The sequence below is a fragment of the Hyperoodon ampullatus genome (genome assembly GCF_949752795.1).
Source record: "Hyperoodon ampullatus genome assembly, chromosome: 1".
NCBI classification, from domain to species: domain Eukaryota; kingdom Metazoa; phylum Chordata; class Mammalia; order Artiodactyla; family Ziphiidae; genus Hyperoodon; species Hyperoodon ampullatus.
In genome coordinates, this window is record NC_136914.1 from 69,645,213 (window position 1) to 69,665,520 (window position 20,308).

The 20,308-nt window shown below is 38.6% G+C and overlaps 1 protein-coding gene across 7 annotated transcripts in view; it reads left to right on the top strand.

Annotated features, from left to right (window-relative positions):
* The window catches only part of NRG3 (neuregulin 3), a gene marked incomplete at both ends in the record, with an annotated part of 1,082,027 nt that overhangs the window by 259,552 nt on the left and 802,167 nt on the right, over positions 1 to 20,308 (top strand). The window lies entirely within an intron of this gene.

Below are 20,308 nucleotides of genomic sequence, written 5' to 3' on the forward strand. Positions count from 1 at the left end.
TGAGTCCTAGGTTTGGAATCCAACATCTTGGGCAAGAGACTTAAACTTCTGGGGCTTTTACATCCACATCTGTAAGATGGGATTAATAGAGCTGTTGTGATGATTAAATAAAATTAGATTAGATATATTTTGTGGAAATTCGCATATAATCCTTGCCTGACACACATGAAGTTCCCAAAGAACATATACTTCCAGCCCTAATTAGTATGGATAGAAAAGTTTAACAATTTTGGATGCCAAATAAATGTTTTCTAAGGCAAGAAAGACATGGTGTAATCCCTTGTTTCTTTTCAGTCACATCATTCATCACAGACTATTGACTTGACACAGCAAAACATTGTATCATCCAATAATGGCTCGATTTTCAGCTTCTCAATAGACCAATTATCATCCCAGTTTGACAAACACATTTTACTCAGAAATGACATCAAAATGCAATATTTTTCTTGTCATGCTGAACTGTGCCATGCTTACTGACTCCCTCATATTCTCAGTTTTCATTACCCTTTTATTTGCTCTTATACTTTTGCTGCCAAATCTCCTTACTTTATTTAGTAATCTGACAAAGATGAAAGAAATATTACCATGGGCTTATGAAACAATTGAAATGTCCTCTACTGTTATCATTTTCATTTAGATGACAGAGGCAGCTCCCTTGCTATAAATTTAAGCAATGTCTGTGTATTATGTTATGTGCGTGCACAAGTGTCTGTGTGTGTCTGTTTGCTTGCTATCTTCCAAAATTAGTTTCCTGAGGTAGACTTTATGTACAACTCTGAGATTAAATGATCTTCACTAAACTGCTGTTTATTATAGTCTGAGAACATGATTTTAAGTCAGCAATTGGCAAACCTGAGAAAACATCTACTCTAATTTTAAGCAGATCTAATTTAACTAACCCAAATCATGGCTTTACATTAAACGTGACTTATGTTCTGTTAAAGTTATTCCAACAAATGATAAGTAACTGTATCTTTCTGATTCGTAAAGAGATATTTCGAAGAAGCTATCAAGTAGGTGCTCCCTCAACAACCCGGGACAGCTTTATGTCTAACCTATAAAAGCACCTCTCTTCACCCATCCCCACCCCTGCCTTTCCTCCTCAACTTTTTCTCTTAAAGGAAGTGTGCTTTTCCCGTACTTTTCTTTTCTTCTTTCTATCACACTAAGTTCTAGATTCTTTTTATTCTTACATTCTCAGAAATATCACTGACACTCTCCTCTGGATCTTTGATCTCTCCCTATCTTCCTGATCAGTCTAACCAGTTAAAACAAACGAATAATTAAAATCCTTCCTAGACCTACCACACCCTCCTCTAGCTGTCTGGCTTCCCCCACCCCCCACCTTAATTTCTAGATTAAGAAAATTCATACAACATTTCAAGTTCAGAAATCATTTGCTTAAGTGACTGTTAAAATATGCTAATGACATTTCACCCCTACTCTTCCATCATTTAATATTTTAAACTTTTTATTTAAAATGAATTTAAATTCAGAGAAGATTTGCAAAGGTAATACAAAGATGTATACCCTTTTCACTGCTTCCCTTAATGTTACTATCATGCACAATCATCTTCCATTTATCAACTAAAAAATAACATTGTTACAGTACTACTAATTAAATTACAGACTTTATTGGGATTTCACCAGTTTTTCCACCAATGTCTTCATTCTGTATCAGGGTCCAATCCAGATTACCACATTGTATTTAAAATTCTTAACGTTTTATTTGACTTCACTTCAGATCTTGACCTAGAGATCACTCGTTCATGTTGAAACAGTTTCTTCCCTTGATGACACTTCCCTGGGTTTCCTCCTGCCTTTGGCAAGTTCTTACTAATTTCCTGTGCTCCTTTCTCCTTTAGCATTTAAAGATTGAAATTATCAATATGTAGAGCTTGGTCCTGGTTTCTGTTCTCTCCATGCTGTTCATTGCCACCAGCCACCTAGTCAGTTACATGGCTTCAGATACTGTTGCTCTTTTTGGTAACATGAAATGCATATTTTAATCTAGACTTCTTTTATAAGCTCCAGACCCATGTATCCATCTCCATTCTATGTATTATTGACCTCATATTAGATGTGTTTGGAATCAGATTCATTGTCTTCCCTCCCCAAGTTGATCCTCTTCCAGTGTCCCCTACTCACTTGCTTATGCAAACACATGGTGCTCTTTCTTTTCTCCAGACAACACACACCCAGGTATCCATACTTATACATTCAGAATAATGTCCAGAAATGTTCACTTTTCTTTGTCTTCCCTGCTGCTAATTCAGGTGAAGTCACTGTCAGGTCTCTCTGGACGTCAGCCCATTGTGGAAGAAAAAATGTTGTTCTCTCTGTTTAGGTCTTACTGTGGTGGGAAAATTGTTTGGAATTCCTGTTCAATTTCTGAGCAAAAGCAATCCTTTCCTAAAGTTCTCCTGCTGTGGCCCTAACACTTGGAGGAGACCTGTGGGCCATGTGGCTTCAGCTCCGTGCAGGGGTGGCTGCGGGTACTGGAAGGGCAGCTGCACTGAGCTCTCAGGTCAATGAAATGTAAGATCGGAAGGCAAACCTGGGAAATGGATAGGGATAGACCCGAATACTTGAACCCGGGAAAGGAATCCTTCTCTTCAGAAGGCACACCTAGTTTTCTCATTGCTTTGTTTGTTGGTTAGTTCTCTAACTAACCATCTCTTGATGAAATGTTTATTATTTTTAGAGTGTGCCAAATAAGCCAGACCATGACTTATGTTCCATAATGTACTGAGCCGTTTGCCTATACTCGGGTACAATCTTCAGCCTTTTATTGTCCTGAGAAATGTGTAATCTGCATCTTTCCTACCCACACTCTCCCCAAATGTACAGTCTCTGCTCTGACACTCTCATGTTATGGCCAGAGATGTGATATCAAAACTCAAATAGCACTTTGGACCCAGGGGTTTTGGGAACTTGGTTGTAAACATGCACAATAAGTCTAGGTAGAAAGGGTGGGTGGCATCCTTTCCTCCTCTTCAGTGGGTGCCAGAACTTATTGCAAAAATAATCCTTTCCTGAAGTCTTAGCCTGCTTCAGCCCATCTCAGCCTGCCCCCAGGGAGGACTTTCCAGTCTGTACTCTCAGCACAGCCACTGATTACCACAATTCAGAACACAGGCTGTCCAGAGACACAGACAGGCATCCCCACGTCCCCACCCTGTTCTGCACTTACTCTCTCCTGCCGCCCCCCGCCCAACTGACTGGGGTCCGTGCTTGGAGGCTCAACTCCAGAGGCGAGGTAAAAGATAGATGCTCTGTCCCCTTCATTGTAGGCACTATAAGTTCTTCATGTTCAAATCATGGAATGGTTTAGCTCGAAAAAACCTCAAAAATCAATTCCAATACTAGGAAGGAACAGATGAGGAAATTGAAGCCCATAAATGGAAAGTGCCTTGGCCAAAGTCATAGTGTTAATTAGTGACAGAGCTGGACTTGTGTTCAGATCTACTCAGTCGTCAGTGGCCTTCCTTCTATGCAGTATATAAATGTGTGCTGGGACATATCCAGTTCCAGACAATCATCCTTATTAATAATGTACCATCATTTAAGAGTATGTACATAATGGTATTGCATTTATTTCCTTTGTTGATCATTATTGATATTTAAGTGCTATTTCATTTTTTCTAAGAACTTTATCATAAATGGCTATGCATGTCCTAGGGATCTCACCTTAAAAATGTGTTTTTAAAAATTCAATTTGTGGTGTGAATATGGAGGAGATGCTTTTTAGTAGTTGTTAGGAAATGACATCTGAATTCCTTACATTAAAACTCACTTTCTATGCTCCTCCCCAGTCACTGCCTTCCGTATATGACAGAAAACCATTTCTGGGTTAGATTATGATAAGGAAGTGCCTTTTGCATTTGTTGTGGAATGAATAAAGGATTTAGATCTTCAATTCAACATTGAACAAATTTGCAGAGACCATTAAAATCCTTTACCTTAACATTTCTGATGCCCATCATTTTGATAACCTTTGAGTCACGGATTGTTGATTAAAAATAAGTTATATGCCTCCAACTCAAAACGTACTCAGAAACATTTTTAAGAGCTATTTAAATTTCCAGTTTCTTCACTGCACTCCTACAAGGAGACAGAATAAACAGATTAGCCTTTCCACCTTGAGTTTACAATTAGGGACCGGAACAATTCAGCCAATACCAAGCATGTCGATGATAAAAGCACACCATGCATATGTTGTCATCTTAATTTGCTTGAGACTTCAAGTACTCTAAAAATTCTACATAATATTCTCAATGCACAGTATTCCTGCAAAGCCAGAGACTGCATTGTCAGAGGGTTCATTTTATCTTCAGTTTCCAGTAATATTTCTGATTGTTTATCATATGCATGGTGAGTTTAAAGCTAGTTTTAGAACTCCCTTCATCCTGAATCCCTTTCTCCACATAGATTTCGAATTTCGGACCCTCCAAGATCATTACATACCTGTAAGTAGGGATGTGTAGAAGAAAGGGGATGGTAGCTAAGACTCTTGAGATTCGCAGTCAGGACTGGGCTTTTAGAACCAAAAACCTGCTCTGAGCCTGTATGTTGCGAGAAGATAAAAATGTGATATTTGAATTCACACTGAGCACCTGGTGCCAGAGTATTAACCAGATGCATGAAATGTAACTACCTCTCACTTTGGATTATTTTAACTGATCTTAGGCATAAATGCAAATGCAGGTCTAGCCAGCATATTTCCTATATTTGAGCAAAAATTATGATGAATAAGTGGGTTTGTGCAGGAATTGGTGAAGTTCTGCAGCTGCTTTTGGGGCAGAAATAACTGTTTGGTGGCCTGTCTAATCAGTTATTTAGATACATTAATAAACAGTACAAGTCATTGCCCCTTAGAACTAATTGATTTGAGAAAGCAGTCATTAGTGAGACTGAAATAACAGAATTCATGTCCTGTTTCAGGATCATTTGTGCCAAAATAACAACTTAGGTCATGGGATCTCATGAAGTAGCAAGCATTTATTATGCACCCACTGTGTGCCTGGGGCTGTGCTGAACACTGTGGACACAGGGATGGGAAGTCACAGATTAAAAACTGATTATTGAAGCTTCATGGTATAACGGGATTAAGTTAAAACATCAGAATCTATTTCACTCATCGACCAAATTTACCATTCCGTCGGTGCTTTCTCCATCTAACTCAGAACGATCCCTATTCTTAACTTGGATAAGTACAATCAAAATTTCAAATTTAGACTCCTGATCTTTTTTATCATTTAAGAATGGATAAAGAGGTCAAAAGAAAACAAAACAACAATAATCGGCTTTCTGCCTTTTGTCCCTTAAAGTTCAGTTTTCACTGGGCTCTGTAGCAAATGATATACAATTTTCTAGATTGTCTCACAAATAGAACTCAATTATCTAGGCTTTTACTTTATCCAAATAAATTTTTTTCAATTAAACAAAAGTGTGTGTTTGTGTGTGTATCTGTGTGTATGTGTGTGTACTTTGTTTTGTTTTACTTATCCACCCTTGCATACTTATTTAAAACATTTTTTTAGGGGAAGAAAACTTTAAAGAATGCAAAATGCCCAAAGGTATAACACTCAATATGAAAGAAATAATTATTAACCAATTTAAACATTCACTTTCCAAGTTGCCTTATGACATTAGTTCATGTATAAAGAGAGACCTCTTCACATTAATGCAGACAAGACCATTTGGTGCCGTCTCCTTGGCCTCCACTCACATTATTCCTAGAATAATGATACAGGCATACTTTATTATGGATCTGAAACATGGTAGTAAATAAAACTGAACTCTCTATCAGGAAAATCCAAGACAAAGTGGAAATTTATTTCCTGGTAATGCTGGGTGTTTTCTGCTTACAAAGCAATGGCACTATATTGTGGACACTGTTTCTAATTAGCAAGCTTCTGAAATATGGTCTCTCATTGAGCAAAACAGTCATTCCATGCATAACTGCAGTTTCAGCAGTAACTTTTTGTTTCTGGTTATTAATTTGCATTTAAGATACTTCAAAGTCATTAATGTATTGAACCAACATGGAAAATATGGAGCAGTTAAGTTTATAAAAGACACCATCATGCCTCACTATATTTGTGCTTAATGACATTATATCACATGAAAGATCCTAATATCCTTGTACTTGATGTAACTGGTGACATTAGAATGGTAGGACTATGGTAGTATCTGTTGCTTTATTTATTTATTTATTTATATCCTTTGTCCATTGATTAGTTTCAAATATTTTCTCCCATTCTGAGGGTTGTCTTTTTGTCTTTATAGTTTCCTTTGCTGTGCAAGACCTTTTAAGTTTCATTAGGTCCCATTTATTTATTTTTGTTTTTATTTCCATTACTCTAGGAGGTGGGTCAAAAAAGATCTTGCTGTGATTTATTTCAAAGAGTGTTCTTCCTATGTTTTTCTCTAAGAGGTTTATAGTGTTCAGTCTTACATTTAGGTCTTTAATCCATTTTGAGTTTATTTTTGTGTATGGTGTTAGGGAGGGTTCTAATTTCATTCTTTTACATGTAGCTGCCCAGTTTTCCCAGCACCACTTATTGAAGAGGCTGTCTTTTCTTCACTGTATATCCTTGCCTCCTTTGTCATAGATTAGTTGACCATAGGTGCATGGGTTTATCTCTGGGCTTTCTATCCTGTTCCATTGATCTATATTTCTGTTTTTGTGCCAGTACCATACTCTCTTGATTACTGCAGCTTTGTAGTATAGTCTGAAGTCAGGGAGTCTAATTCCTCCACCTCCGTTTTTTTCCCTCAAGATTGCTTTGGCTATTTGGGGTCTTTTGTGTCTCCATACAAATTTTAAGATTGTTTTGTTCTAGTTCTTTAAAAAATGCCATTGGTAATTTGATAGGGATTGCATTGCATCTGTAGATTGCTTTGGGTAGTATAGTCATTTTCACAATATTGATCCTTCCAAAGAAGAACATGGTATACCTCTCCATTTGTTTGTGTCATTTTTGATTTCTTTCATCAGTGTCTTATACTTTTCTGAGTACAGGGCATTTACCTCCCTAGGTAGGTTTATTCCTGAGTATTTTATTCTTTTTGTTTCAGTGGTGAATGGGATTGTTTTCTTAATTTCTCTTTCTGATCTTTTGTTGTTAGTGTATAGGAATGCAAGAGATTTCTGTGCATTAATTTTGTATCCTGCAACTTTACCAAATTCATTGATTACTTCTAGTAGTTTTCTGGTGACATCTTTAGGATTCTCTATATCTGCAACAGTGACAGTTTTACTTCTTCTTTTCCAATTTGGATTCCTTTTATTTCTTTTTCTTCTCTGATTGCTGTGGCTAGGACTTCCAAAACTACCCCGTTGAATAATACTGGTGAGAGTGGACATCCTTGTCTTGTTCCTGATCTTAGAGGAAATGCTTTCAGTGTTTGACCATTGAGAATGATGTTTTCTGTGGGTTTGTCACATATAGGCTTTGTTATGTTGAGGTAGGTTCCCTCTATGCCCACTTTCTGGAGGGTTTTTATCATAGATGGGTGTTGAATTTTGTCAAAAGCTTTTTCTGTATCTATTGAGATGATCATATGGTTATTATTCTTCAATTTGTTCATATGGTGTATCACCTTGATTGATTTGCATATACTGAAGATCCTTGCATCCCTGGGATAAATACCACTTGATCATGGTGTATGATCCTTTTAATGTGTTGTTGGATTCTGTTTGCTAGTATTTTGTTGAGGATTTTTGCATCTATATTCATCAGTGATATTGGCCTGTAATTTTCTTTTTTGTAGTATCTTTGTCTGGGTTTGGTATCATTGTGATGGTGGCCTCATAGAATGAGTTTAGGAGTGTTCCTTCCTCTGCAATTTTTGGGAAGAGTTTGAGAAGGATGGGTGGTAGGTCTTCGCTAAATGTTTGATAGAATTCACCTGTGAAGCCATCTGGTCCTGGACTTTTGTTTGTTGGAAGACTTTTAATCACACTTTCAATTTCATTCCTTGTAATTGGTCTGTTCATATTTTCTATTTCTTCCTGATTTCTTTCAGTCTTGGAAGGTTATACCTTTCAAAGAATTTTGTTCAGTCTTGGAAGGTTATACCTTTCTAAGAATTTGCCCATTTCTTCCTGGTTTTCAATTTTATTGGCATAGAGTTGCTTGTAGTAGTCTCTTAGGGTGCTTTGTATTTCTGTGGTGTCCATTGTAACTTTTCCTTTTTCATTTCTAATTTTATTGATGAGTCCTCTCCCTCCTTTTCTTGATGAGTCTGGCTAAAGGTTTATCAATTTTGTTTCTCTCAAAGAACCAGCTTTTAGTTTTATTGATTTTTGGTATTGTTTTCTTTGTATCTATTTCATTTATTTCTACTCTGATCTTTATGATTTCTTTCCTTCTACTAATTTTGGGTTTTGTTTGTTCTTCTTTCTCTAGTTCCTTTAGGTGCAAGGTTAGATTGTTTATTTGAGATTTTTCTTGTTTCTTGAGGTAGGATTGTATTGTTATAAACTTCCCTCTTAGACTGCTTTTGCTGCATCCCATAAGTTTTGGATTGTTGTGTTTTCGTTGTCATTTGTCTCTAGGTATTTTTTGATTACCTCTGATTTCTTCAGTGATTTCTTGGTTATTTAGTAACATTGTTTAACCTCCATGTGTTTGTGTTTTTTACATTTTTTTTCCTGTTATTGATTTGTAATCTCATAACGTTGTGGTTGGAAAAGATGCCTGATATGATTTCAGTTTTCTTAAATTTACTGAGGCTTGATTTGTGACTCAGGATGTGATCTATCCTGGAGAATATTCCGTGTGTACTTGAGACGAAAGTGTAATCTGCTGTTTTCAGATGGAATGTCCTGTAAATATTAATTAAATCTATCTGGTCTATTGTGTCATTTAAAGCTTGTGTTTCCTTATTAATTTTCTGTCTGGATGATCTGTCCATTGATGTAAGTGAGGTGTTAAAGTCCCCCACTATTATTGTGTTATTGTCGATTTCCTCTTACAGCTCTTACCAGTTGCCTTATGTATTGAAGTGCTCCTATGTTGGGTACATATATATTTATAATTATTATATCTTCTTCTTGGATTGATCCCTTGATCATTATGTAGTGTCCTTCCTTGTCTCTTGTAACATTCTTTATTTTAAAGTCTATTTTATCTGACATGAGTATTGGTACTCCAGCTTTCTTTTGATTTCCATTTGCATGGAATATCTTTTCCTATCCCCTCACTTTCAGTCTGTATGTGTCCCTAGGTCTGAAGTGAGTCTCTTGTAGACAGCATATATATGGCTCTTGTTTTTGTATCCATTCAGCAAGCCTGTGTCTCTTAGATGGAGCATTTAATCCATTCACGTTTAAGGTAATTATTGATATGTATCTTCCTATGACCATTTTCTTATTGTTCTGGGTTTGTTTTTGTAGGTCCTTTTCTTCTCTTGTGTTTCCCACTTAGAGAAGTTCCTTTAGCATTTGTTGTAGAGCTGGTTTGGTGGTGCTGAATTCTCTTAGCTTTTGCTTGTCTGTAAAGCTTTTGATTTCCTCGTTGAATTTGAATGAGATACATGCCAGGTAGAATAATCTTGGTTGTATGTTCTTCTTTTTCATCACTTTAAATATATCAGGCCACTCACTTCTTGCTTGTAGAGTTTCTGCTGAGAAATCAGCTGTTAACCTTATGGGAGTTCCCTTGTATGTTATTTTTTGTTTTTCACTTGTTGCTTCTAATAATTTGTCTTTGTCTTATTTTTTGTCAATTTGATTCCTTTCTGTCTCGGCATGTTTCTCCTTGGGTTATGCTGCCTTGGACTCCCTGTGCTTCCTGGACTTGGGTGGCTATTTCCTTTCCCATCTTAGGGAAGTTTTCAACTATAATCTCTTCAAATATTTTCTCGGGTCCTTTCTCTCTCACTTCTCCTTCTGGGAGCTCTATAATGTGAATGTTAGTGCACTTAATGTTGTCCCAGAGGTCTCTTAGGCTGTCTTTATTTCTTTTCATTCTTTTTTCTTTATTCTGTTCCATGGCAGTGAATTCCACCATTCTGTTTTCAGGTTACTTATCTGTTCTTCTGCCTCAGTTATTCTGCTATTGATTCCTTCTAGTGTAGTTTTCATTCCAGTTATTGTATTGTTCATCTCTGTTTGTTTGTTCTTTAATTATTCTAGGTCTTTGTTAAACATTTCTTGCATCTTCTCGATCTTTGCCTCCATTCTTTTTCCGAGGTCCTGGATCATCTTCACTATCATTATTCTGAATTCTTTTTCTGCAAGGTTGCCTATCTCCACTTCATTTAGTTGTTTTTCTGGGCTTTTATCTTTTTCCTTCATCTGGTGCATAGTCCTCTGCCTTTTCATTTTGTCTATCTTTCTGTGAATGTGGTTTTCATTCCACAGGCTGCAGGATTGTACTTCTTGCTTCTGCTGTCTGCCCTCTGGTGGATGAGGCTATCTAAGAGGCTTGTACAAGCTTCCTGTAGGGAGGGACTGGTGGTGCATAGAACTGGGTGTTGCTTTGGTTGGCAGAACTCAGTAAAACTTTAATCCGAGTGTCTGCGATGGGTGTGGCTGAGTTCCCTCCCTGTTGGTTGTTTGACCTGAGGCAATCCAGCACTGGAGGCTACAGGCTCTTTGGTGGGGCAAGTGGCAGACTCCAGTAGAGCTCATGCCAAGGAGTGCTTTCCAGAACTTCTGCTGCCTGTGTCCTTGTCCCTGCGGTGAGCCACAGTCACCCCCCACCTCTGCAAGAGACCCTCCAACACTAGCAAGTAGGTCTGGTTCAGTCTCCTGTGGGGTCACTGCCCCTTCCCCCTGGGTCCTGATGTGCACACTACTTTGTGTGTGCCCTACAAGAGTGGAGTCTCTGTTTCCCTCAGTCCTGTCGAAGTCCTGCCATCAAATCTCGCTAGCCTTCAAAGTCTGATTCTCTGGGAATTCCTCCTCCCGTTGCAGGACCCCCAGGTTCGGAAGCCTGACATGGGACTCAGTACCTTCACTCCAGTGGGTGGACTTCTGTGGTATAATTGTTCTGCAGTTTGTGAGTCACCCACCCAGCGGTTATGGGATTTGATTTTATTGTGATTGCACCCCTCCTACTGTCCCATTGCAGCTTCTCCTTTGTCTTTGGATGTGGGGTATCTTTTTTGGTGAGTCCAGTGTCTTCCTGTTGATGACTGTTCAGCATTTAGTTGTGTTTCTGGTGCTTTCGCAAGAGGGAGTGAGCGCACTATTCCACTGTCTTGAGCCAATCCCCGCTCATTTTCCCTTGTCACATAGTTTTGTTGTAGTATTTGTTGCTTTAATTATAGTGAACTAACTAGATACAAGTTAATACTGTTAATAAAGCTTACAGTTGCATTTTCATTGTCCTGGCTGTAAACTATATTACCATTGTTTTTGTTTTTCTTTCGGAGGCATCAAGCTTTCTCAATATTATGACAGTTACACTATTGTTGAAGTCTTTAAGGAAAGAATAAATATGCTAATAACATTCTGAAATAACATTCTGGAATGGACTAAGTCTAAGCCAAAGTGAGTAGTGCAGCACACACACACAAAAATATATATATAATTTTTCCTTTGAAGATTCCATTTATTAGAAGCTAGGGAAAGCGCTGTACTCAAAAATATCCCCTCCAAAATTCACAACTTGTTTCATCCTTACTTTAAAATCCTTTATATTGGAAGGTTAGGCAAACATTAAGGCAGTGTGCAACTACCAGAAAATTATTTTAAATATTTATGTTTCGGTGGATCACCAGATTTATGAGTTAATCTCTGAATATTTTTTTTATATACAACAGGATTTCAAGTGTTATTTCTGTTTTAATAAGATTTTAAGTTCTTGTTCAAATACGACCTAGCACCTGAATCAAAAACTGCATTCGCTATTTTTCTGTCAGGGTAACAGATCAACAGTGTTTTTGGTGGAATTGATAAAAATATTTCAAATATATGTTTTAATTTTTCATAATCAACTTTCCTATTATTTCTGTTAAGATTCGAACTCCCTAGCTATGTACTCACCTCCCTTTACTCATTATTTTATTGATTGGCCACTCATTTCAGATCTATAGAAACTCTCTTTACCTGGTTTTAAACATTTTTATATTTTTCTTAGCTACTAGAGAACCCTCCAAGAATTTTCAAGGCAGAGGTCCCATTTGACAATGGCTTCCTAATCAATAATTATATGTACGAAGCAAAGCACAGTAAAGAGTTCACTCTTTAAATTGTCAGTTTGTTGAAACTTGGACAAATTGTCTTTAAGTTGGTTGATGCAATTTTGTTTGATAGTGGCATTTTATTTATTAATTCATTTTATTAAGCTGCTTTCCAAAAATTAAGACACAAGAATAATTTATGACTTCTAGTCTCAGCAGAAATAATGTCAGTCTGTCTCTTGGCACCAGACTTCACACTTCCATCAAATGGATACCATTTTATACTGATAATATCACTATTGGAGTAGTTTTAAAAAGACCTTAAAATGAGAACACTGGATATATTAGCCTTGCGTAAGTTTATTTTCATTGTATATAAATGGATACAGGTCAATTCTATAAATTCTTTGACTCACCAGTATTCATTATCTTGAAATATCTGTACCCAAGTGTATGTATACACACATACATATGTATATATGTGTGTGTGTGAATTTTTTTTATATAAGGAAGTATGGTAGGTTTCAGGAACCGGCTGAAGGACTTTTCTGTCTTTCCAAAAAGAGAGAGAAAATAATTTTCCTGAAAAGTGATATTTACTAGAGTGAAGGATGGAGAATAAAAAAGGATTAAGCTTCAAACAGGTACACATTAACTCTATAACTATCCTAGGGTTATGTGGGTGCATAATCCAGTTTGTGTTTATAATTCATATACTTACTCTCTGTTCTTTTAATGATTCAAGGAACGAAATTCTACAGATTTCTCCTGATTTCTTCCATTGTAAATGTGCTTTTAGGTGATTCGTTGGAGCTAAACACTTGCCAGGCATTTGGGCCATCATTTTATGCTGAGTTGAAGGAGCTGTTTCGTTTCTGCGACCTGCAGACTGAACACAGTAGGGATACTCTCAGGGTCTCCTGCCACATGGGGCCCGTTTACCTCACCCTTTTGTACTGCATACTGTAGAGTTGGGTTTTCCAGAAAGAAGGCTGGAGGAAATCATCACTTAGCAAATACTCTGCTGATCACATCTTTTCCCTTGAAACCCCACAGCACAGGCCTTATTTTGTGACTCAGTGGTGAAACAACTTGTCTATTTAGTATACAACTGTTGAGTCCTGGGCAGTAGTTTTACAGTAATGACCCCCACAAACCTATATTTCACACACACACACACACACATACACACACATGCACACACACACATTCTATGTTTTTATAAGTTGCATAATTCTGCCAAATCATCCTGGATGGTAGAATTCCTTCTCATCACTTTATTGTAAATAACAACTGAAATAAAAAAGCAGATTAGGTAACTAATTTTTTTTCCCAAAAAACATTTACCTCCTTAAACTATGCCACTAACCAGACACATGAACACCCTAAGTTGGCAGCATTGCAGGAGCTACACTGATGCACTTCATCTGTTCTTTTCCCCCTCTTCCAAAGATGCATGCCTTTCTCTGGGAGATTTTCCAGCTGCTGGTGGTTTGTTATTTACCTAACCAGAGGTTCTCACACTTTATGCTGCTTAAAAAGAAAAACAAAGCATATTTAGAAAGCTTGCTGTCAAACCCTACCAAGATGAAGTCTGAATTGGTTATTACAGGGTGAGGCCAGGAATCTGCATTTTATCAAGCTTTACTGGTAGTTCTTACCTAATTCATCTAAGAATATCCTATTACAGAGCACTGAAAAAAAATGTGGCTTCAGGATTGATTATCCCAAAGCCTTGTATTCCAGGAATGAAGCAGTTGTGAATGCTGATGATTATTGCATTAGCTGATCCTTTCAGATGTTGCAGTACTCAGTCTGCTGTCTAATGTCTGACCCTCCTGGGGGAAACAAGCAAACAAACAAACAAATGCATACACAGGGAGGAGAATTGGTTGAAATAATAGGTAGTCAGATGGGACAGTGCCAGGCACCTGCAAGGCAGGCAGAAGTGGTCCTGAGAATTTGGGGGCTCAGAATGTGGTCCTGGGCCTAGAGAGAGGGTGAGCATAGGTGTACATTGGGAACAGTGGGAACATGTGCTTCCGGTTGCTGCCTCTCCTTTGCATGTGAATTTCTATGTTTATACTGGGCTCAGGGTGTATAGAAGTAGGGTCCCCTTGGGCATCTATTATTCTGTGTTCAGCTAAGTTCAGGGAAGGGTCAGTAAACATGGCAAGGCATTATGGACAGCAAAGAAGAAGACATTTACAATAGAAAATTCTATGACAAAAATATTGTCTTTCTCTTGGAGGTGCTGGGGGCTGTCCTACTGAGAGAGGTTCCAGAGTCAGGAGTAAGGTGTGTGCTTCCTCTTAAGACCACGAAGACCAAAAGGCTCCAAAAGCAGAAGAGTAATGAATGAAATAAACTTAGATAAGGCCATAGTTGAAGGTGCAGACTGATATCCAAATGTTACAAAGACCAAAAGGCCAAAGGTAGGTTCTGGAGTCAAGGCATAGAGCAAGGAATCCAGAAAGCAGGGAGAAGAGACCAAATACCCATGAAGTGAAGACAGTAAGGATGAGCCAGGGATATTACTGAGAATTTGAAATGTCCCTTACTAATGTGTAGGGTTTGAAATAGAATGTATGGGTAGGTTTAAATGCCTCAAGCTGGATCAAAACTATTAGGCTTTTTGAGCACGATTAAGGGTGCTACTTTTCAGTGGGTTACTGTGATTACATAATGTGCAATTCAATTCAATGGTTGGTGTAGTAAGCACAGCGGTGCCTGTATTGAAAGTTTCTGGTCTAGGTTCTGCCCATATTCTTCTTTAAAAGTTGCCTCTTGTGTTGTATTTGTTCTAAGCAGGTGAATCAATTTGTATCAGTAGTTGGTCATCTGTTTGCGCATCGGAGTCAATATGATTTAGTGGAAAGACATGGAATCTGGAGCCAGGTAGTCCTGGGGCCTTCATTTACTGCCACTTAGTCCATTGTCTGTATAAATGAGATAATTATATATATATCTCGTAGGGTTAAATGAAAGGGCAGATGTACCAGACTTAGAAATACTCTAGGTATTGAGAAAATATTAATTGCTTTCTCCTTTTATACTCTAATATTCTCTGCCTTCATGAAATTTGACCCTTATGATTTCTTCTGTGCTCTTATTCACTTGGGACTTTTGTTTAATTACCTTGTCAACGACCATGTGGTTGATTTAAGGTATGTAAAACAAGCATTCATCTATTCCACACTGTGTTTCTACCCTGGCCACATCTATCTTCTATTAAGTGATCTTTGAAGCAGCTCTAATGGGAATTGGTCCCTTGGGTCAGGGAAGCACCTGCTTCAGATGTCTCTTGTGCTCACGTGTCCCAGGATTTGTGACCTGTGTATTGAAATGGGCAATAACACCCAGGACACATGGCCAACCTCCCCCTAGGTAAGAAATGGCCTCACTTATATTTGTGACAATTAGCAACCATTCTGGTATTATCTTCAGTTAAAGGAGAGTAGTCTTACAGGGTAATTAATAAAAAGAAGGAATGTAATAAAATTCCAGAGAAACAAATCAGCTCCATATCAGTCATTCTGAGAAAAGTAAATCTAGGAGAGCAATGCTCAGCCCCTCCCCCATGGACACACATCATTTTTTGAAAAGGAAGTAGAAAAGTAGAAAAAACTTTGTCTCTGGATTCAGATAGTCTGTGTGACTCTTGCTTCTGCCACTGAAGATCTGTGTGACATTTGTGGCATAGCAGATCAGTTACTTCTGATCTTTTGTTTCCTCATGGATGGAGAGAGGATATAAAATGCTTCTAACTGGTTTCTTGGAAGGGCTGAATTGGATAGTAATTGTAATGCACCCAAGACAGAGCTGACATACAATAAGTGCTAGTCCCGTTCTCTTTCCTATTCCCTTTGAGAATTGAGTTCATTCTTCTATGGAAGTAATGTTTCCATCTTTCTTATCCCACTCTTTTTTTAAAACTACTGCTGTACATATGGGACAGCAACCCAGTAGCTTGTGAAGGGATATGGCTTCAAAAGGGAGGCAGTGGTGTGCATGGTTTTGCATTGCCCTGACACTGCTGGGCGCTAGTGTTGCAATCAGTTGCTGAAGTGAAGCCATTCTCCTTGGTGTGGCTGGCTCCATGTGTATGCTAGAGCTGAGTATGGTGTGTTTGCCCAGACCTCAGGCCACAAGGAATTGGTAAGGTGAAATACCATCTTTGCTAGCTCTGAATGGAAAACCGTGCTTGCTTTTGTAAGTGAAAGGAACTACCAAATATTTGCCTAGTTTCTGATTGGTCCCAAACTGGTAAATATCAACAAGAAATACACTTCAGCATACATATATAGTATATTTGACCTTCTTCTTTAAGCCTGAGGATCTTCAGAGTACTCAGCTGTAAACTGGAAATGTCAAAGCTCATGTGTTCTCCCAAGATTTTTGTAAGAAACAAAAGGATAATATACATGAGAAGGAGCCATAGGTGCTTGTATGATGGCTTCAGCATCAACTTAAAACACCAGTGGTTTTATTATTGGTATTATTAATTTTGTATCACATAGGAATTTTTTTCTTTGATGTCCACTTTACATTAAAAAATATTTATTTATTTATGGCTGCATTGGGTCTTCGTTGCTACACGTGGGCTTTCTCTAGTTGTGGCAAGGGGGGCTATTCTTTGTTGTGGTGTGCGGGCTTCTCATTGCGGTGGCTTCTCTTGTTGCAGAACACGGGCTCTAGGTGTGCGGGCTTTAGAAGTTGCAGCACGTGGGCTCACTTGTTGTGGTGCATGGGCTTAGTTGCTCCACAGCACGTGGGATCTTCCCGGACCAGAGATCGAACCCATGTCCCCTGCCCTGGCAGGCGGATTCCCAACCACTGCACCACCAGGGAAGTCCCAATGTCCATTTTACATTTATCTTGAAAAACTCTATGATTAGTTTGATGTGTGCTGTGAGCTAATCACTTCATTAATACTGCTCTGGTACTATAGCCAACTCCAGCTGAAATAATTTGGCACATGCAGTTCTGTTCAGCTAGTATAGTAAGTCTTTCAGGGATAAAATGGAAATGTCTAGAGCAAACTTGGAAGAATCCCAGAACATGGCTCTTCTGAATACACATCAAGTGGTATCTTGTTCATATTCTTTAGTGGGCATCCCTCTCCACAGGGAACAATGGTAAAGAGTTAGATAACCTTGAAAGCCAATTAACCATACAAAACTCAAACATGACTAGCCAATGCCTTGTCACCAAGGTGGACAGCGTGTTAAAATTATATTTGCTTAGAGTGGCCACCAGGAATTATGTTATGACTGAGTTAAACTCCTCAAATCTTGACAAAAGACATGTATCAAACTATTTTTGATAGCTCCCTGTTTAGGAAAATACTTTTTTCAATATTAACCATCAATGCAAGTATTTAAAGTCTAGTTCTGTTTCTACCAAAGAGAATGCAGAGACAAAGACCGTAAAACACAGTTATAGGACCTGCCTATTTCCAGATCCTACTAAAATTCTAACTACAAGGCTGGAATTGTTTATAAAGAACTGAATATTTCAGTATTTTAGTATATATCCTACTTCAGATATCATTCAATGTGTCTGGAATTTTATCCTGGAAATACATTGCAAGTGATCTCTGTGTTATTCGTCTCGGCTCCTGAATTCTGATTTATAATCTCTAGTAAGTGAGCTGGTGAGCATCACGCAGGAGATTCACAAGGCTTAGCCATTCAAGAAGTATGGACTGTTGAAATTCAGACTTCATGTACCATTTGGGTGACAAACTGTAAAGGCATGTTTCCTGCCTAAAACAATCGTTTGCCGTAAGACTCTCCACAGTAGCTTGTGCCCTTATGCTTTATGGGGAGATGCTGGGTATATACTCTATTTGTCTCAGTTCTTAAAATTCCTCAGTGGATAAAAGGTAAGTCCAATAATAATATTGACCATAATATGCCTTGCTAATGCACACAAGCACACAGCAATACTTTCTTTACCTTTGGTACTTGGGATATAGGAGGAGGTGGGAGATAGGGAAAAGGGAGAGAGTAACTCATAACCTGCCTGGGCTAAGCTGGTTATGACCTCACTGATGGATAACCCCAGGCTGCTTGCAAAGATAATTATTTTTGGTCTTCATCACAGGGCCTGGGATGTGATTTACACAGTTGACCAAGAGAGTGGAGGCTTCTGTGATAGAGAGTGAAGCCTGGTGACAGAAGCTGACAAAAGTGAAGAGACTCTCTGGGCCCCAGTCTGCTATAGAAGAAAAGAACAGAACAACAGTTACTGTTTAGGGGGAGTTGTAGTACTCGGACTTTCACCCACATGGGTGCCAGACCACTGTCCTAAGCTCCTGATGTATTTCCAGGCTTTCTCAGAATTCTTTAGGAACTGGGCAGGTCCAGTTTGCAGATTGAGGGTCATCAGTGTTTGTATCAGATCAGATTGGAGTAAGCAGACCCCAAGAACCACTTACAAATAACTAACATATACTGAATGCTGACCATTCTCTCCCAACAATCATATGGAATAGGTATTACTATTATCCTTATTTTATAGATGGAAGATCTGTGATTTGTCTGAGTAGCTGTAAGTGGTGCAGCTTGCGTTTGATCTCACATTTGATTTCCTCTGGGATCCTTAAACACCCGATTCAGGCTTGACCTGCCTGCCTCTGTAACGTGGTAAGTAGGGCACCTGAAAGTCCATAAGGTGGCTACTTACCTAGTTGCTTTAGCTTAAGTTGACCTCTGGACACTAGAATCGTGACTCTAAGAGGCAAATCAGAGAAGCATGGCCAACCTGTAAAGTTATCTGTGGAATTCTCTGGTTCAGCTTCTTAAAGAGAGAAATACAGATCAATTGGGAATACTCAATTCCATCCTTTTAATAAGGATAATAGTTTACTACCCTGCTAACTTTAACGTGAATATATACTGCATCCAAAAATATTATACGAATGGCAATTGTTAGGTCCTTCTGATTAAAACTAATGAACGGAGGAGGTGTTGCCCCAGCCTGGGATAGGCAGCCGTGCCTGTACCAGATAGCCTCAGTGGGGCCCTTTGTAGAGCACCCCAGATTTTTGTGTAGGGATGCCCACTTCTGAATTGACAGTATTCACCAGTCATCATGCATCTACAAACATTTCAACCTCTGTTTAAGGACTTCACTGATTTATTTCTGTGAATGCTCTGCTTTCCTCCAAACGCTTCTGTGAGGTGGTGGCTGCAGACTGCATCAGCTCAACCTCCAGAATTGCTCCTTGTACTTACGTTCTCCATTTCTTCTCTCTTTTACGCAAACAGGTTTTGCCTATACTTGTGTTTTTTTGTTGTTTTGTTTTGTTTTGTTTTTGCAGTACGCAAGCCTCTCACTGTTGTGGCCTCTCCCGTTGCAGAACACAGGCTCTGGACGCGCAGGCTCAGCGGCCATGGCTCACGGGCCCAGCCGCTCTGCAGCATGTGGGATCTTCCTGGACCGGGGCATGAACCCGCATCGCCTGCATCTGCAGGCGGACTCTCAACCACTACACCACCAGGGAAGCCCTATACTTGTGTTTTTTAATGGGCCCTCTGACAGCATATTCTACACAAAAGAAGATAATTTTAAAAGAAGTTTCATGAGGCTCTGAAATTAACGAGTTGTTAGCCTCACTTGCAGGTATTCTTACAGTGTATTCATTTTTGTTGTGCTTCTCATCTGCTTTTATGGTTAACAGTGCTTCTTCTCCTGTGCTGGGAGTCAGAGCTGTGAGAACTTAAGATCCTGGAATTGTTGACTAATTCTGATTAGAAAGTTCCTTTGAGTTCATCCAAGTCAAAATAGCACTGGTATTTGAATCTTTTCTGGCTCTGGTTGACACTTTCAGTGTCGGGGAATTTATTCCCAATTCTTCCATCTGCCATATTTAATCTGGGTCATTTAAAAGGTTTTGACTGAAAGTTCTTTACCATAAACTGAAATATCTTGTCCTGTGATTTCTACCTATTTTTTCCTGGTTGTTCTTTTTGCATCTAGGAAAGTGGTTCTCAAACATTTATGTGCATCAGAATCACCTGGAGGGTAAGACAAGTTACTGTCCCCACCCTATAATTTCTGATTTTCTGTAAATCTGAGGATAGGCCTGAAACTTTGCATTTCTAACACATTTCTGGTTTATCTTGATGATGCTGATTCTCATTTTGAGAATCTCGTATCT